General features: G+C 41.0%; 1 protein-coding gene across 1 annotated transcript in view; it reads right to left on the bottom strand.

The window, feature by feature from the left end:
* lhfpl2a (LHFPL tetraspan subfamily member 2a) overlaps nucleotides 1–6154 on the bottom strand; it is a 29577-nt gene extending 23423 nt beyond the window's left edge. The window contains exon 1 of the mRNA XM_079847196.1: nucleotides 5925–6154. The gene's annotated coding sequence lies outside the window, so the exon portion shown is untranslated. The remainder of the gene's footprint in view (nucleotides 1–5924) is intronic.
* Between the last annotated feature and the right edge of the window lie 399 nt (nucleotides 6155–6553).

The following is a 6553-nucleotide window of genomic DNA, read 5'->3' as shown; positions in this document are numbered from 1 at the left end:
TGGAAAACTAGTGGAAAACTAGTGGAAAACCAGAGGAAACCAGTGGAAACCAGTGGAAAACCAGAGTAAAACTAGTGGAATACCAGAGGAAACCCAGAGGAAAACCAGTGGAAACCCAGAGGAAAACTAGTGGAAAAACAGTGGAAAAACAGAGGAAAACTAGTGGAAAATCAGTGGAAAAACAGAGGAAAAACAGAGGAAACCCAGTGGAAAACTAGTGGAAAACCAGAGGAAAACTAGTGGAACCCCAGAGGAAAACCAGTGGAAACACAGAGGAAAACTAGTGGAAAACCAGTGGAAAAACAGAGGAAAACTAGTGGAAAATCAGTGGAAAAACAGAGGAAAAACAGAGGAAACCCAGTGGAAAACTAGTGGAAAACCAGAGGAAAACTAGTGGAAACCCAGAGGAAAACCAGTGGAAACACAGACGAAAACCAGTGGAAAACCAGAGGAAAACCAGTGGAAACCCAGAGGAAAACTAGTGGAAACCCAGAGGAAAACCAGTGGAAACACAGACGAAAACCAGTGGAAACCCAGAGGAAAACCAGTGGAAAAACAGAGGAAACCCAGTGGAAAACTAGTGGAAAAACAGAAGAAACCCAGTGGAAAACTAGTGGAAACCCAGTGGAAAACTAGTGGAAAACTAGTGGAAAACCAGAGGAAACCCAGTGGAAAACCAGTGGAAAACTAGTGGAAAACCAGAGGAAAACCAGTGGAAACCCAGAGGAAAACTAGTGGAAACCCAGAGGAAAACCAGTGGAAACACAGACGAAAACCAGTGGAAACCCAGAGGAAAACCAGTGGAAAAACAGAGGAAACCCAGTGGAAAACTAGTGGAAAAACAGAAGAAACCCAGTGGAAAACTAGTGGAAACCCAGTGGAAAAACAGTGGAAAACCAGAGGAAAACTAGAGGAAACCCAGTGGAAACCAGTGGAAAACCAGTGGAAAACCAGAGGAAAACTAGTGGAAAACCAGAGGAAAACTAGTGGAAAAAGAGAGGAAAACCAGTGGAAAAACAGAGGAAACCCAGTGGAAAACTAGTGGAAAACCAGAGGAAAACTAGTGGAAAACCAGAGGAAACCCAGTGGAAAACCAGAGGAAAACTAGAGGAAACCCAGTGGAAACCAGTGGAAAACCAGTTGAAAAAGAGAGGAAAACCAGTGGAAAAACAGAGGAAACCCAGTGGAAAACTAGTGGAAAACCAGAGGAAAACTAGTGGAAAACCAGAGGAAACCCAGTGGAAAACCAGAGGAAAACTAGAGGAAACCCAGTGGAAACCAGTGGAAAACCAGTGGAAAACCAGAGGAAAACTAGTGGAAAACCAGAGGAAAACTAGTGGAAAACCAGTGGAAAAACAGAGGAAAACTAGAGGAAACCCAGTGGAAACCAGTGGAAAACCAGTTGAAAAAGAGAGGAAAACCAGTGGAAAAACAGAGGAAACCCAGTGGAAAACTAGTGGAAAACCAGAGGAAAACTAGTGGAAAACCAGAGGAAAACCAGTGGAAAACCAGAGGAAACCCAGTGGAAAACCAGAGGAAAACCAGAGGAAAACCAGTGGAAACCCAGAGGAAAACTAGTGGAAACCCAGAGGAAAACCAGTGGAAACACAGACGAAAACCAGTGGAAACCCAGACGAAAACCAGTGGAAAAACAGAGGAAACCCAGTGGAAAACTAGTGGAAAAACAGAGGAAACCCAGTGGAAAACTAGTGGAAAACTAGTGGAAAACCAGAGGAAACCCAGTGGAAAACTAGTGGAAAACTAGTGGAAAACTAGTGGAAAACCAGAGGAAACCAGTGGAAACCAGTGGAAAACCAGAGTAAAACTAGTGGAAAACCAGAGGAAACCCAGTGGAAACCAGTGGAAAACCAGAGTAAAACTAGTGGAATACCAGAGGAAAACTAGTGGAAAACCAGAGGAAACCCAGAGGAAAACCAGTGGAAAACCAGAGGAAAACCAGTGGAAAACCAGAGGAAAACTAGTGGAAAACCAGTGGAAAAACAGAGGAAACCCAGTGGAAAACTAGTGGAAAACCAGTGGAAAAACAGAGGAAACCCAGTGGAAAACTAGTGGAAAACCAGAGGAAACCCAGTGGAAACCAGTGGAAAACCAGAGCAAAACTAGTGGAAAACCAGTGGAAAACCAGAGGAAACCCAGTGGAAAACCAGAGGAAAACTAGTGGAAAACCAGTGGGAAAACAGTGGAAAACCAGTGGGAAAACAGTGGAAAACCAGTGGAAACCCAGAGTAAAACTAGTGGAAAACCAGTGGAAACCCAGAGGAAAACCAGAGGAAAAACCAGTGGAAACCCAAAGGAAAACTAGTGGAAAACCAGTGGAAAACCAGAGGAAAACCCAGTGGAAAACCCAGTGGAAAACCCAGTGGAAAACTAGAAGAAACCCAGAGGAAAACCAGAGGAAAACTAGTGGAAAACTAGTGAAAAACCAGTGGAAAACCAGAGGGAAAACAGTGAAAAACTAGTGGAAACCCAGAGGAAAACCAGTGGAAAACCAGAGGAAAACTAGTGGAAAACCAGTGGAAAACCAGAGGAAAACTAGTGGAAAACTAGTGGAAAAACCAGAGGAAAACTAGAGGAAAACTAGTGGAAAACTAGAGGAAAACCAGTGGGAAAACTAGTGAAAAAACAGTGGAAAAACTAGTGAAAAACCAGTGGGAAAACTAGTGGAAAACCAGTGGGAAAACCAGTGGAAACTTCAGCTGTTATCAGACACCTTCAGCTGTGTAATGAAAGTTTCTAATGACATCAGTAGCCGAACACAAATCAAAACACACAATCATGTGATCATGAAAACACTCAGCCGTGATTGGGCACTGCGCCGGCTCATTTGCATACAGCTGTGGGTCATTAACACACAATCACAATCTGGTAACTGGACACACTTGAGTCTGTTAGTGCTGGGGAATAATAAACTGGGAATGATGAATCCCACAAGCGGGAAGAGCCGAGGGTCCTGCAGAGCTGAAACACACCCTGCCGTGAGCTCAAACACACACACACACAGAGAGAGAGAGAGAGAGAGAGAGAGAGAGAGAGAGAGCAAGAGGAATTTGCTTGATGCAGCACAGATGAAAAACACACGAGACACAGAGATAAGAACGAGAGACTGGTTTACTACAGCACTAATCTTATCAGTGTGCATGACTGACCCACATTACAGCACACACACACACACACACACACACTCAGAGCACAATGAAGACGCTCTACAGGTCAGCCTGACATCCGAGCGACACACACACACACACACACACACCGGCGCTCAGACCTCAGAGCTTGATTTGAAGGCTGGTTTTAATTCACTCAAACAGGCTCCGTTTGGGAAGCGCATGGAAAACTCCACACGTCATGTGACCCATTTACAGCCCTTAAACAGAACCGGCCACATCCAGATTCACCAGTCTGAGAAACACACACACGTCTGAGAAACACACACGTCTAAGAAACACACACACACACACACACACACACACACACACGATGAGTGCCTGATATGAACCCAGACAGCAGCTGTGTCTGTTTGACCTTTGACCTCCAGCACACATTCAATTAGCATTTTAACACTATGCTGGTCTTGGGTTTCACATTCACACACACTCTCTCACACACACACACACACATACACACACACTGGCTCGTGTTACAGAAGATCTTACTGTAACCAGTTAAACACGTCTTCAAATCACAGCCGACTTTTCTGAATCATTAATCAATACAGTTCTGAAATGATTCAACTCAGTTCTGAAGTGAGTTATTATAGTTCAAAAGGAATCAACACAGTTCTAATATGAATCAAATCAACTCTAAAATGAATCATTATCGGTCTAAAATAAATCACTGTATATCAAAAATGAATCAGTATAGTTAAAAAATGAACCACTGTAGATCAGAAGTGAATTAATACAGTTCTAAAATGAATCACAACGGTTCCAAATGAATCAACACAGTTCTGAAGTGAATCATTATTGTTCAAAATGGATCACTAAAGAGCATAAATGAATCACTGCAGTTCTAAAATGATTCATTATAGTTCAAATATGAATCACTGGAGTTCTAAAGCGAACGACATAAGTCTGTTTCGTCACTGCCAATCAGTCAGCGTGTCGTCTTAATCTGAAGTCTTCCTTCTTCTTCTTCTTCTTAAGCGTTTTTGGCGGTTGGCAAACCAGCTGAAAGGTGCTTTCTGAAGTCTTCCTGCATGGTTTTCTGCTATCTATATGACCACTGAAAACGCTGTCTAGGTAGGCAGCTCACGAGGGTTTGAACACACTCACACACTCACACACACTGTGTGTTCTGAGATCTGAACAACACACTGTTTACCTGACGCCCACAAACACTGCAGGACAACTGCTCTCGTTTTCCACTTCTTCATGGAGGAAGCCTCTCTCTCTCACACACACACACACACACACACACACACACACTCTCTCTCTCTGGCAGTGTATGAGAGGTGTGTGTTTGTGTTCTCTTGGCTCCTGCAGTTTTACGGTTGGACCGTCCAAGCTCTTATTCTTAGCCTCCATAAAGTGAGCGTTCGCTGATGATCGAGTGCTGGTTAACCGGCTAACCTCAAGCAGACCTTAAAGGGCCAGCGCAGGGAAATCACTGCGGCCCAAGGCATTGTGGGTCCCTGAAGCAGTGGCATTCTCGACACATAGTACTTAAAAATAAAAGTGAAATCAGGTATCAAACACTGATGTACAACGGAGAGATTGATTTACTGTCAGGATGGTGTTTAAACTGAGGAAAAAGCTAATATTATCACTATTAAACTTTTAAAAAATGTAATTGTGACTTTTTTTTTCTCAGAATTGTGACTCTATGCTAGTTTAGATCTCACAATTATTAGAACTGCAAGATATAAACTCTAAATTCTGACTTTTTTCTAGCAATTCCGAGTTTATAACTCGCAATTCTGACCGTTTTTCTCAGAATTGTGAGATAAAGAGGCACAAAACAAAAAGAGGCACAAAACATTAATCAATGCAGTTCTAATATGAACAATCATGTTTAAAAAAAGTATCACTGCATTTCTAAAATGGGTCAATATAGCTCAAAAATGAATCAATGCAGTTATAAAACTAATCATTATAGAAAAAAATTTATAAAAAAATTACTCAAAATGGTTAAAAAATGAATCATTATAGTTAAAAAATGAATCACAACAGTTCTAAAATGAATCACTATAATTGAAAAATGAATCAAAACTTCTAAAATGAAACATTATACTAAAATAATGGATCGCTACAGTTCAAATATGAATCACTGCTATTCTAAACTGAATCATTATAGTTCAAATGGAATCAATACATAAAATAAGACATGATCTTTTAGAATAACATAGGCCTAGTATGTGTACAAATATATATATATTACAATAATAAAGTCCATGATAGTATCTTTAATCCACGATAATACCGTCAGATGTTCGTTAATATTATTCCGCTTGGTTTACTGTGTGTTTCTGACATACTACTGAATGAAATAAAGCAAATAAAAGCGTTTTGTTTTAGATAAATGGAGTATGAATGAGTAAATCTGAACGATCCTCCTCACAGAAACATTAAACCTACAAGAAATTAACATTTATCACCGACACCAGCTCTAAATCTCAAGTTATCTCACGTTAAAGCAAAGAAAACGCTTTCAAAATCCAGAAAAAAGAGAGGGGAGAAAGAAGGAACTCGTCGTTTCTCCTGCCACGACTTTCCGTTCTGGACGAGCCGACGATAAAAGACGCAAAACCGATTCAAACGGGCAACTTTCTGACTGAAGTCTTCATGTCGTCTTGGTCTAAATAAAACTCATCTGCAGTTTCTCTCCGTTAATCGGAGGTGTTCATTTAAGAAAGTGAGGTAAATGTAGAAATCTGAGGTAAATGCGCGAGAACAAAAGATACTCACGTTCGCGCGCTCGTCAGCCGGAGGGTCTCGAGAAAGAAAGTCGGTGATTTAAAACATCCAGAAAACGATGCTTTCCGTTAAACCGTTCACGAGCTCACAACCTCATTCACCGACACACACACAAACTCTCTCTCTCTCTCTCTCTCTCTCTCTCTCTCTCTCTCTCTCTCTCTCCCTCTCTCTCTCTCTCCACCGTCACCACGGCAACACACCGGCGCTTCCACGCGGGTTTACAGCATGGTTTACAGCTGTATGTGCGCGCGCGCGCGTGCTCGATCAATAATTCTTTAATCAGAGCAACACGAGGCTTTCATGGTTCCGATGTCGCGTGATTTTATTGCCGATATAGGCTTGTTTTGCGTCGTTTTAAATGATCTATACGGTGATAAAACTCTTTGTCAGACTTCATAACATCTGGAAAAGTTTAGCAGAGGCTAAAAACTGTATTTAAAAAAAAAGATTTAACTAACATACATTTGATTTTAATAATTTAATAGAAATATATGTACATTTATAAATGAATAAACTTATAATAATAATAATAAATACAAATTTGATGTAAAGAAAGACACTCCCTGCATCTTAATAGATCTACTCTAGATGTTAATGAGAAATTGTGTGTGTTTTTG

The sequence above is a fragment of the Squalius cephalus genome (genome assembly GCF_949319135.1).
Source record: "Squalius cephalus genome assembly, chromosome: 17".
Lineage (NCBI taxonomy): Eukaryota > Metazoa > Chordata > Actinopteri > Cypriniformes > Leuciscidae > Squalius > Squalius cephalus.
This window is presented reverse-complemented; position numbering and strand designations above follow the sequence as displayed.